This window comes from Polyodon spathula, chromosome 3 (assembly GCF_017654505.1).
Source record: "Polyodon spathula isolate WHYD16114869_AA chromosome 3, ASM1765450v1, whole genome shotgun sequence".
In the NCBI taxonomy this organism is placed as follows: Eukaryota; Metazoa; Chordata; class Actinopteri; order Acipenseriformes; family Polyodontidae; genus Polyodon; species Polyodon spathula.
This window is the reverse complement of record NC_054536.1, coordinates 8,758,034-8,772,564: the sequence shown is the minus strand read 5'-3', so window position 1 is coordinate 8,772,564 and position 14,531 is coordinate 8,758,034.

Sequence of the window (14,531 nt, the reverse complement as noted above, 5' to 3'; positions counted from 1 at the left end):
CTATGCATGAGCATAGGTGTATATAGGTTATTTAGACTTGTACTGGTGGAAAAATCAATGCTGTCTTGACTGTTTTCCATAGTCTAGATGTTCGGATCAAGATAAATAAAACTGTTAAAAAAAATCGAGCCAACACAATCTTGTGCAGGAGAAGCAGCAGGTTCTTGTGCAGTCAGATCAACTTTTGAATTAATTTAATTAACTGAATTAATTTAATTCAAATGGTCAGCAGCAGCACACAGACAAAAAAACTTACTGAGGTGACCAGTCACCTGATCATGGATCAGTGAGAATACAGGGTAACAGTTCTTTAAATTTCAGTTTTTGTTCTTGAACTGTGAGTAGCCTGATCTTGCATTTGTATTTCTGGGCATAGCCTCTCTCTCTCTCTCTCTCTCTCTCTCTCTCTCTCTCTCTCTCTCTCTCTCTCTCTCTCTCTCTCTCTGTGTGTGTGTATATATATATATATATATATATATATATATATATATATATATATATATATATATATATGATCGTTCAGTTCATGTAACCTATTCTAGAAATAGAAAACTCTAAAATTACTTCTGATGTTTCTTGAAATCTGTAGTGATTCAATATTTGGAACACAAAGCAATATTAGATTTGAGATGTGAATGTATACTTTATTTAGGGTTGGTGGTGCAACATAAGTTCAGATTAACGTGAACTCAATCCAAGCAAACTCTGCTGTCTAAAACACTACTACAGTAATCTCTTTTCTATCCACATACAGAGATAAAGCTGCATGGGTGGAAGGGAGCTTTTATCCTGCGTGGAATCCATCTGTCCCCTTGCAGTAAATTGTTTCACACATTGTCAATCAGTTTAAATTATATTGCAAAATCCAAAATTGAAACCCACAGAAACATATAGGCTAGAAATATATAGGCTAGGCTATACATATAAATAATATGGGTGTGTGTGTGTGTAGGGGAGACCTGGGACAGTTGTAACTGGGGACGGTTGTAACACCTTGAATTTCTCCAATCAGAAACATGCTGGAGTGTCATCACTCACTGGGTTCATGCCCAGTTCAGGTCTATGTCTGCCTGTGGAAGAGGAGCTGCCTGTGCCAAAGCCTGGATATTTTATCTAAAAACTTCTTGACCTAGGACAGTACATTTATATTTTTTCTTAATTTGTTTTTGGGATATATACCTGTATTACCCATGGATCCAGGCTTTTAGCATGCTCATCTCTGATCTCTGTACTTAAAATTGACACAATTGATTGCTCTTAGTTTTGCTGTTTCTTGTTGGAACATGGGGTTTGTTAATGGCTCAATTAGATTTGGGCATCTAGAGCTTGCACTGAAGGCAACGCAATGTGCATATGTCACAATTGTGACTCACAGTGACAGATTCTTGCATGAAAAGGCTTATAAGTTTAGGGATGGTAAAAAGTAAAAAAAAAAAAAAAAAAAACTAGGACATGAAAATTTGACTTATATGCACATTTTTATTTTTCAATAAAGACATTCAGTTTTTGAGTTAAATAAAAAAAAAAGATATTTGCTTTATGTAAAAATTGATCTTATTCAAGAAAACATGCAGTTCTTAAATTGAGTTATTTAATTGTTCTTCACAGAATATTACATCTGACCCCACCCCCTCTTACAAATTACCGGGCGATGGGGTTGATTGTAACATCGAACCTTACATTTAAAGCGCTATTTCCGTATGCATATCAGCTTTTAAAACAGGATAACTATGGGGATTGGTAGATAGGGGGTATGTTGTTTGTATCAAAGTCAATCTGGCCAAAATCGTCTGTGCGTAATGGAAAGAAAGGTAACAATGTTTACATCTGTCCCCCGTCTCCCATATGGGACTGTGAGCTCCAAATTTAAACAGTCATTCTCTCTATAACCTTTTATCATATGTGCTTCCTGTTTCCGCTGTCAGGGGTGGGTATGTTTTTTTTTTTTCTTTCTATTTATTTATTTATTTTCCTTGAGCTCTTTTCACTGCTTTGCACTCGAAACGGATTTCCTCTTTATCGCAGCAGCAGTGATGCATAGTTCACCCCTTAGTCTCTGTAAGTTGCTTTAGATAAAAACGTCTGCTAAAAATATATAATAATAATAGTAATAATAATAATAATAATAATAATAATAATAATAATAATAAGTATTTAATTAATCTCACACTGCCTTGATATTCCTTTTACAATAGCTGCAGTGGAGCAGATTAAGTGTTTTAGGGCAGTTTGATCAGTAAAAGTAATCAGGAGACTTAAACACGGTTTGAAATGGCCACTTCATATATTTATCTTGGTACGCACCATACCGTCAGCTGAACTTCAGCCAGAGGCATTCTGCTTACTGCTAGTAATGCGCGACTGACAAAGAACGCCTTCTTCGAAATGAACTCATAGCAGACCACCTGAAAACAAACAGCTCGAGTCATTTTTTCCTTCACACGACGTTATTGTTTTTTAGACAGTGTCCTTGCATTGCTTGGAATAACAGCAGCTGTATCGTTACATATATTACTGAAGCCAAAATACAAACTTAAGATGGCCAACAAAATTGTCATGAAATGAAATGACTCAAAGGAGTGTGCCATTAACAAAAAATCAAGCAATTATTCAAATTCCACAAAACAAATACAAACATGTTTGATTGCTTACCATATAGACTTTAATCAATATGTATACTTTAAGATTTCACCATTCACTTCTTTCTCGTCAGTCCTGAAAACTATAGTCTCCATCTCATACCTGGCACTATGGATCACCTTGCACCTGCACATGCGACACGTTTCCATTAAGCACAATTAGAGAATGTAAATAAGAACGGGCGTTTGTGTTTCCAGTTAAGATACAAACAAGATCACAACTAGAAAGGATTAACCTACATTGTCTGTCTCTCTACAACAACAAAAAAAGGAAAAAAACGAGTTGGAGCGTTTTTGAAAATACTGTAGTGTAAAAGTATTGTTTTCTGTTTAAAAAAATGCTTTACCACTCAATTTTACCGAATCATACATTTTAAAGCACGCACACTTGCACACTTATTTTCATGTTTACATTAAAAGTTCATGTATATATAAGTCAAAGTATATATATATATATATATATATATATATATATATATATATATATATATATATATATATATATATATACACACACACATTATACAATATATATGCTACGCATATATATAGGAATATATATATATATATATATAAACCTATACATTATTGTATATTGCATATATTTTGAATAAAACGTAATTGCAAAATGATTTTGTTGGGAAAATGTTTTTACAATTAGTGACAGTTATTTAAAGTGTCAATAAATTTCACTTTTTTTGTTTCTGGTTGAGAATACCACAACGCTGACATTATTATTATTATTATTATTATTATTATTATTATTATTATTATTATTATTATTATTATTATTATTATTATTATTATTATATCAACATTTAAAGCTATGACCATTTAAATGCATATAAAGTATACCATTAGGGTGTTGCCAGATATTTAATTTTTGCTTTTTTTTTTGTGGAACCTCTTCACACCTATGAACAGGAATCAACCAGCATTTCGAAATGTAATAATCCAAATTTTTAACTTTAAATTGTAGTAATGTCTAACCATCACATATGTGGACAGTGGGATAGTACAATAGTGTACCTGAAAACAGAAGTTCAAACTGAATTGTTTTCTTATCATTTTGAAGTTTTGTAACGATGAGTGACACACAGTATTTTTTTCTTCTACCAATGCCCACTGTAATCTATTTATGAAATCCATACATAATAATCTCACATAAAAATCTTGTACCACAGCAGATCTCATATGACGTCATTTTGTAATAAGTAGGATTTTGTGCGTTTTTGAAGGAGAACTGGTGGTACGGTGCCAACACAAACCTTTCTAATGCTGATGTTGAGGGTTAAATTCCAACATATCTGTTTGTTTGTTTTTTAATTATATATTATATATATATATATATATATATATATATATATATATATATATATATATATATATATATATATATATATATATATATATATATATATATATATATATAATATTTTACATATATATAATTTTTAACACAAAAACATAATTTGTTCTCATTTGACATAACAGGTTGCCTATGTTAACAGTATATGTACAAAAACCCTATAAACCACTTCAATGAATCATGGCTTTGCTTGACTGTGCGCTATTTTGCTGTGTTATAACATTAGGGGAGATCGGGGACAGGTGTAACAGTTTTTACATTTCGCGTCACTACTCAGAAACCATTTGAGCTGGTTTTGTCATTTTTTGGATACAAACAACTTACAAATTCTACAAACAACTTACAAACAACTGACAAATTGCCGCATAACAAATAAATAACAACACACTTTCATCACAAATTATCTTTATTCAATACGATATATAGTTATTAAACTCAAACAAGGTCCAGCAATGATTTGTAATTCAGAGGATATACACACAATCAATTACTATAATTCTTATTTAAAACATCTCTTTACTTTTAAAATAGTTTCAGATCCACTTTGCGCTATTACATATGAATAAATGAAAAGCGCCATGAACACAGAGGATAGGCTATAGCTATAGCATACTGCCAGTTTTCTCAACACTTGTGTTGTCGATCAACTATTAACTAAGTCTAGCATCCTATCTGCAGAATCAGCAGCCTTCATTAGATATTCTGCTTTTTCTCCATGTTCCTCAGTGAAGACTCGACTTGCACTGCAGTAGCCAATTAGATAGTTTATTAGATCCTTCCTCAGCTAACTTCCTTCTGGCCTTATAAAATCTAGACACTGTTATATGGCAAATATCAAATGATTTGGCCAGACCGCACTGACTTTCCTTCATTCTGCAACTCACTGTAGGCTTTCTCCAAGGGGTGTGTAACTGTACGCTTTCACTTGTCTAATTCTTAGCATACTGAAAGCAAAATAATGAATACAAAAAATGACCAACCCTGGGAGACATTATTAAACTTCATGTTCTGGCAAGAAACAACAAAACTAACATCAATCAACGGTGTCAATTATATACTGATATATATATATAATATATATATATATATATATATATATATATATATATATATATATATATATATATATATATATATATATATATATATATATATATATATGTGTGTGTGTGTGTGTGTGTGTGTGTGTGTGTGTGTGTTACAACTGTCCCCCGTCTCGCCTGTGTATTCATATTATGATTATAGGCTATGTCCCAAATATATTTAAATTTTAACTTTCATTAAACTCTACCATTTTAGCATATGCGGCACCCCATTTCAAACACGACGCTCATCTGAGGCTAGACAGGTTTGTTAAAAACCCTCCTAAAAAAAAGCAGGTAAATGGAAATATTTATCCTATTGCAAAGGTAGGCCTACGCCAATAATGTATATCATCTCTATTTTTAGCTCTAGACACAGCCAGTATAGTGAATGCTTTTTGCAGGACATCACGTTATGTTTCTCTATGTCTTTGTATACGGTAAAGAAATGCCTTATTTGTACGGAAATTTACCTTAATATTGACATGTTTTTTTCTTTAGTTGTTTAAATTATGGTAAAGGTTGTGCAATATTAGTGTAAATACTTGTATGTTTGTTGCTTAACTTAAACAAATATACATTGTGTACCTAAAAGAACAGGCCTACTTCCTTTGGTGCATTCACTCAGCCTGAATACTCTTTTTAAATATATTTTTTGTAATTTGATTTCAATATTTCTAATACAGATAGTCCGCCTTAGACGATCCTTCACGATTGAACATGTTAAAAATACTTTTGTTAATAACCCAAAAAGTTTACACATAAAAACAGCTTATCTGCAATGATGTTAGTTCGTTTGTGTAATATATGGTGTAATATTAAACACGTCCCCATTAAAAGTTTATAGGATTTAGGCCTACATGTGTGAACAAATACTATCTACTGAATAAACAAAAATACACAAGCACATTGGTGCTATTCTCTTAGGCCACTGGAAACACAATCACTCACTGTCGCTCAGGTGCATGTGCTTACTGTCCCACAGAGCGAATACAGTGACCGGCAAGATACTAATAAAACGCAGCTGACATTTAAACAATTTATTCAAATACATATTCGAGGTCATTCAAATCCTAATTATTCAACCTTACTGTTCCAATAATAAGCTGACAGAAGTCTTGACATTGCAGTAAAAAGTTGCTTTGAAGTAATGTTTTTCTGTGATTACTAACTTGCATGGGTTAGCGATTGTTTCTAAAGTTGGTTTGTGTTATATTTCAACATACTCATTCGTCATCTTCGTTAATAAAGTAGGCTATAAACGGAATAGGCTATTTCTCGTGCTAAAATTGGCCAAAAGTAAAGTAAAATAAAACAAATACAATAAAATAAATACAGTTATATCTTACTAATATGTTTACTTATTATTTTATTCGAACAGTTGTATGTTATAATAAACTTCCCATCCATAATGTGTTCATTTGTAGATGTACTTCTGTTCATGTACAGATTTTTAAAAAGTGATTGAAAGGTCAATTCAAAGGTTTTCACCTAATTTAAAATACATAGCTATTAACCTATAAAACATTTCATTAAAAAAAAAGAAAAAAAAAAGAAGTTGCCGTGGAGACGAAGCTTTGTAAGCGGTTAGCATCCGCCTTCAGTGTTCTTAAACACGAAATCCCCTTTGAAAGACACAGGAAAACCCCATATGTTAACAGATAGAAATGGAAACTACCTGTAGCACCAGTCAGTTACTGTTAACCTTCTCATACGCGTTATGTCTTCAAGAGCCTAAACCTAACAAACACTGGGCATTATACTGGGGCATCTGGCTCCGGTTTCTTTAACCCTTGTTTTACTGTACTAAGTTCTGAGGGTTCAATGATTGGATGTTTCATTCGAACCATTTCCGAATATAAAACACCAAACCAAAACCGTCCAATGATTTAATATTGAACCGTTTGGTTTTATATTGAACCATTTGGTTTAAATAGAACCTAAATAGAACCCTCTCGTTCAATGTATACACAGCTGCCTTAGAACTTGAAATAAGAGAATCTCCAAATAGAGAGCGTGTGTATAATACAACCAGGATCCGGGGTTCTTTATTACGGAGTTTCAATTTAACATACAAACAAGCAAACAGATATATGAAAAATAACAGAAAATATAGAGAGATAAATCAATATAGAAAAAACAAAACACGTACTGCACTACATCTTGTATAAAAACGTCCTGAACTTTGATAATAAATAACATAATACAAAATATATATTACAAACAGATATACTATATTAACGTAAGTATGCGACATTTACTTTTGAAACACACGCCATTCCGCTTTTAGAGTGAAGTTTATCTTTGGGGTAAAAAAAAAATATGTTTTGTGCATATTAAAACGAGTGGCGGCTTTACGTGTGACTCGCTACCACACCACACACAGAGTGGGGTTGTATCGCATAATAATTATTACACTCCTTAGCCTCATTATCAAGTCAGACTTAAGCAGGCATAGATAGAGAGCAGAGATCCTTTTCATTTTCAGGCTGCAGTTAGACTTGTCTATCTTTATTTAATTCAAACGCACAGGCTGTGCTGCACAGAAACGGGGATTTAAGAATACACGTCAGCTACTGTCACCACATCTATAGAATTATCTTAACCACACAGGAACGTGTAGGAATAAAAGTTGAAAAAAGCAGTCATAAAGTGTGCGTTCTGAACATTGAAACATTATGAATATACTTTGCAAAGAAAAACAACCACAACCAAGTAGAGCAGGAAGTGTAAACTGTAATACAAAATATGCCACCTACTGACATATTGCAGTAACGAAATGCATGTTAAACACACTGCTCCAGGCAAACTGAGATCTTTAAAACAAGGTACAGTATTACAATCTTGAAAATGGCCAGCAGGAAGCCATTTCATTAAGTTTAAACTTATCATAACACTAAGTTGGGTAAAAAATATAAGAATGATTTTACTGTAGAATACATGAAAACAAGTTCCCTGATGATTAAACATGTTGTTTATAATGAATAATTATAATAGCAGTATATAATAATATTATTATATATTTATTTCTCTAGCAGACACCTTCATCCAAGGCAAGTGGCAGATGCTATAAACAACTAGACTATAGGTCTGAGAGTAGCCTGACGATTTACCATTTTACATTTAAAAGAAATGCGCTATAAATGCAGTGTTTTTAAAACACCAAATATTTATATTTTTGTAACAGCACAATCTTTGGGCTATTCCCTTACTAAAAATTTCAGGCTAAAACTCCAAACTTTCTCAGCGCTAGACTGAGAACGAATTCAGCTAAGTCAAGAGACATTAACCGTACAAGACTATCCATGCAAAATGTCGTGCCAGTCCATTTAACGGATTCGGGATTGTTAAAGTGCAAAAACTGGTGTTTAACAATAAAGCCTATTCAACCCTAACTGTGGTGGCACCGCGCCACTATCATTAACAGTTCAATTCATACTGGAACCCAACACACTCGTTTCATAGCATTTAATCTGTGAGTATATGAATCAAAGTTTACGTTTTTATAAATGCTGCAGAACGGTAAAGCATATAGACTATATGTCATATATCAACTAAAACAACATCTGATGAAAACCAATACGCTAAATGTCCCTCCATGCCGACTACGATTATCAAATTGAGACTAACGAACGTCAACAAACACAGAGTCAAATTATTTGATCTAATACGGTACATGTGTGAGTTCTTTAAAGTCGCACGAACTTTCTGATCCTGTAGTGTGCACTACCGAACGCACAAGTTATTTTCCCCAAAAGGAAAAAAACAAATAAAACAAAGATCCTACATAAAAATCGCTGGGCAGCCCGCCCAGCCTTTCAGCAGGGCAGCCAGCTTGTTATCCTTTTGATCAGCTTGGTGGGCTTTCCAATAGCTTTCAAAAACAATATTTCATCACCCGAATAGATGGCTCCTCTGTAATACTGCGTACCACTAACAGAGAGAGTTAAATTAACTTAATATTCTTCTCAGGAGTCGTTTACTTGTCTGGTGCCGGTAGGGTTCCAATCACTCATCTAACTTTGCCCTCCCCTGCGGAAGCCCATGTTACCAGCATAACGGATATGCAGTAATGCTGCAGTGTAGGCTATAAAATTTACCTGGAACGTGCGGAGCTACTACCGCGCTGGTGTCTGGCTTTGCACACCCAACTTCAGCCAGTTGACAATAATGTGTCCCTGGCCAGATATGCCATACAAAGCGATTTTTGTATTTTGTAATTAACTCCACTATAAAATCAATAAGAGTGAATTGTTAAATACATTTTTTAAAATGTTAATTTGAAGGACTATAATATTCAGAACAAACGTTAGGCTAAGAATTCACATTTTTAGTCATTGATTTCAGGAATGAAATAGGTTCTGATGATTATAGACGGTGAAGCGTGCTGTGTTAAAGGCATACTCCTGATAAGGCCTTGTGAAAGTAGGGGCAATTTATGTGTATCAGGAACGCGCCCACCTGGGGGGCCAGGGCACCATGGCCCCTGCACTTTTCTGACAACCTGTCAGGTGGATGGATTATCTTGGCAAAGGAGAAATGCTCACTAACTGGGATGTAAACAAATTTGTGCACAAAACTTGAGAGAAATAAGCTTTTTGTGCGCATGGAAAATTTCTGGGATCTTTTATTTCAGCTAATGAAACATGGGACCAACACTTTACATGTTGCGTTTATATTTTTGTTCAGTGTATATACTCTGAACAAAAATATAAACGCAACATGTAAAGTGTTTACATCCCAGTTAGTGAGCATTTCTTGTCATTTCTCCTTTGCCAAGATAATCCATCCACCTGACAGGTGTGGCATATCAAGAAGCTGATTAAACAGTATGATCATTACACAGGTGCACCTTGTGCTGGGGACAATTAAAGGTCACTCTAAAATGTGTAGTTTTGTCACACAACACAATGCCACAGATGTCTCAAGTTTTGAGGGAGCATGCAATTGAGGAATGTTCACCAGAGTTGTTGCCAAAGAATTGAATGTTCATTTCTCTACCATAAGCCACCTCCAATGTCTTTTTAGAAAATTTGGCAATATGTCCAACCGGCCTCACAACCGCAGACCACGTGTAACCATGCCAACCCAGGACTTCCACATCCGGCTTCTTCACCTGCGGGATCGTCTGAGACCAGCCACTTGGACAGCTGATGAAACTGTGGGTTTGCACAACTGAAGAATTTCTGCACAAACTGTCAGAAACCATCTCAGGGAAGCTCATCTGCGTGCTCGTCATCCTCACCAGGGTCTTGACCTGACTGCAGTTCGGAGCCGTAACCGAATTCAGTGGGCAAATGTTCACCTTCGATGGCCACTGGCACACTGAAGAAGTGTGCTCTTCACAGATGGATCCTGGTTTTAACTGTACCGAGCAGATGGCAGACAGCGTGTATGGCCTCACGTGGACGAGCTGTTTGCCTATGTCAACGTTGTGAACAGAGTGCACCATGGTGGAAGTGGGGTTATGGTATGGGCAGGCATAAGCTACGGACAACGAATACAATTCGTTTATCGATGGCAATTTGAATGCACAGAGATACCATGACGAGATCCTAAGGCCCATTGTCGTGTCATTCATTTGCCGCCATCACCTCATGTTTCAGCATGATTATACGGCCCCATGTCGCAAGGATCTGTACACAATTCCTGGAAGCTGAAAATGTCCTAGTTCTTCCATGGCCTGCATACTCACCAGACATGTCACCCATTGAGCATGTTTGGGATGCTCTGGATTGACCTGCATGACAGCGTGTTCCAGTTCCCGCCAATATCCAGCAACTTTGCACAGCCATTGAAGAGGAGTGGGACAACATTCCACAGGCCACAATCAACAGCCTGATCAAATCTATGCGAAGGAGATGTGTCGCGCTGCATGAGGCAAATGGTGGTCACACCAGATACTGACTGGTTTTCTGATCCACACCCATACCTTTTTTTTTAAGGTATCTGTGACCATCATTTGCATATCTGTAAATCCATAGATTCATTCAATTGACTGATTTCCTTATATGAACTGTAACTCAGTAAAATCTCTGAAATTGTTGCATGTTGCATTTATATTTTTGTTCAGTGTAGTTTGCTCCCCTTACTTTTACTCTGAAAAAATAAAGCTGCCATTGTTTTTTAATTTCCACAGTGTGACGATGTGGCGCTGTTGTGTATTACATGTTTTTTTGTTTTTTGTTTTTTTTTTGTTTTTTTCTGAAACGGTGGTTCATTTAAATTAGAACACACTTTCTATTGCTATGGGAAAGGCAAACAGAAGGGTAGCCTACATAACAGTTTCTTAGCTGGATTAACAGACGGCTCATCGCACAGCTTCGCATCGCTTAGGTCTTTGTATGTGATTACATTACCTACCAGCCCTGCTGCTGCCTTCACCCATGCACGTAACACTCTCCAGCCTCAAGTCCACCAGGCTACAGTCCGACGAGTGCGTGCCGGGGTACCTGCGTTCACTTCTGACACCAGCAGCGATCTCAGTTAACGCAAGTGGGCGCATCACACAGGGCGAGGCAATCCATACACAGGTGGAGGGCGGGTGCGAACCCGGGTCCTCTCGCACTAAAGCATAGTGCCGATACCGCTGTACAAAAGAACCAGCCCCTTTGCAAGGAGTGTATATTGGGCTTATGTCTTTGTTTGTGATTACGTCACCTACCAGCCCTGCTGCTGCCTCCGCCCGTACACAATACAGTATATACATATGGGTTTTTTTTTGTAGACCTTACAGTTCTATAATCAAAATAATTGATATCATTGTGAGAAGCAATGAAAGAAAGTACCATGTAAGGGCTGGTATGGTGCACTCGCTCCTCCTCTTTTGACAGCCTTCAACAAGAAAGTTGTTATGGAAATCCAGGCCTTCAAAAGCAAACAGAATGTATGCTGATATTCTGGAAGACGTGACTCCCTTTTCAAAGTGCGTAGAAACAAACAATCAGCAGCGACAGGGCTTCGCGGCAGCTTTTGTCGAAATTCCCTTTTTTATATTTATTTTCCGTGAACATTAGTTTATGGATAATCTTGTTTGCTTTTAAACCAATTAAATTGTTACAAAAAAATGACTATTCTATAGTGCATTCATTTTAATTTGGTTGTTGTACTAGTGCTAAAATATACACTGCCTTTTTTCTTTATAGAATTGTGGGATATGTGGGATTGAGTCACAGAGGCAAAGGTATATTTCAAGGTTTTAAAACGGCATTTCCCCAAATTCTTTATATAATGAAGCGGTGAACAGCCTTTTCAACGCTATATTAAATACATAGATAAATAATCTAAACAAACATAATGTACTAAATCATAAGAACATAAGAACATAAGAAAGTTTACAAATGAGAGGAGGCCATTCGGCCCATCTTGCTCGTTTGGTTGTTAGTAGCTTATTGATCCCAAAATCTCATCAAGCAGCTTCTTGAAGGATCCCAGGGTGTCAGCTTCAACAACATTACTGGGGAGTTGATTCCAGACCCTCACAATTCTCTGTGTAAAAAAGTGTCTCCTATTTTCTGTTCTGAATGCCTCTTTGTCTAATCTCCATTTGTGAACCTTGGTCCTTGTTTCTTTTTTCAGGCTGAAAAAGTCCCTTGTGTCGACACTGTCAATACCTTTTAGAATTTTGAATGCTTGAATTAGGTCGCCACGTAGTCTTCTTTGTTCAAGACTGAACAGATTCAATTCTTTTAGCCTGTCTGCATATGACATGCCTTTTAAACCTGGAATAATTCTGTTGGCTCTTCTTTGCACTCTTTCTAGAGCAGCAATATCTTTTTTATAGCGAGGTGACCAGAACTAAACACAATATTCAAGATGAGGTCTTACTAGTGCATTGTACAGTTTTAACATTACTTACCTTGATTTAAATTCAACACTTTTCACAATGTATCCAAGCATCTTGTTGGCCTTTTTTTATAGCTTCCCCACATTGTCTAGATGAAGACATTTCTGAGTCAACAAAAACTCCTAGGTCTTTTTCATAGATTCCTTCTCCAATTTCAGTATCTCCCATATGATATTTATAATGTACATTTTTATTTCCTGCGTGCAGTACCTTACACTTTTCTCTATTAAATGTCATTTGCCATGTGTCTGCCCCGTTCTGAATCTTGTCTAGATCATTTTGAATGACCTTTGCTGCTACAACAGTGTTTGCCACTCCTCCTACTTTTGTGTTGTCTGAAAATTTAACAAGTGTGCTTACTATACCAGAATCTAAATCATTAATGTAGATTAGGAATAGCAGAGGACCTAATACTGATCCCTGTGGTACACCACTGGTTACCACACTCCATTCTGATGTTTTTCCTCTAATCAGTACTTTCTGTTTTCTACATGTTAACCACTCCCTAATCCATGTACATGTGTTTCCTTGAATCCCAACTGCGTTCAGTTTGAGAATTAATCTTTTGTGTGGGACTTTGTCAAAAGCTTTCTGGAAATCTAAATAAACCAAGTCATATGCTTTGCAATTATCCATTATCGATGTTGCATCCTCAAAAAAATCAAGCAAGTTAGTTAGACACAATCTCCCTTTCCTAAAACCATGTTGACTGTCTCCCAGGACCCTGTTACCATATAGGTAATTTTCCATTTTGGATCTTATTATAGTTTCCATAAGTTTGCATATAATAGAAGTCAGGCTTACTGGTCTGTAGTTACCTGGTTCAGTTTTGTTTCCCTTTTTGTGGATCGGTATTACGTTTGCAATTTTCCAGTCTGTTGGTACCACCCCTGTGTCAAGAGACTGCTGCATGATCTTGGTTAGCGGTTTGTAAATTACTTCTTTCATTTCTTTGAGTACTACTGGGAGGATCTCATCCGGCCCAGGGGATTTGTTTATTTTAAGAGCTCCTAGTCCCTTTAACACTTCTGCCTCAGTTATGCTAAAGTTATTTAAAACTGGATAGTAACTGGATGACATGTGGGGCATGTTGTCAGTATCTTCCTTTGTAAAAACTTGTGAAAAGTAATAATTTAATATATTTGCTATTTTTTTTCTTCATCTACGATTTTGCCATTTGTATCTCTTAAACATTTAATCTTCTCTTTGAATGTTCTCTTGCTGTTGTAATATTGGAAAAACATTTTGGAATTGGTTTTAGCTCCCTTAGCAATGTTCATTTCTATTTCTCTCTTGGCCTTTCTAACTTCCTTTTTGACTTGCATTTGCAGTTCCGTGTACTCTTTCTGCGTACTTTCTTTTTGGTCCTTTTTAATGCTCTATAAAGTGTCTTTTTTCACTGAATATTTTTTTTAATTGATCTATTAAACCATTTTGGCAATTTAGTTTTACATTTAGATTTGTCTACTTTAGGGATATAATTGTTTTGCGCCTCTAGTACTACATTTTTGAAGAACAACCATCCTTCTTCTGTGGGTGTTTTCTCAATTTTACTCCAATCTACTTCTGTTAGTCTCTGTTTCATACCTTCATAG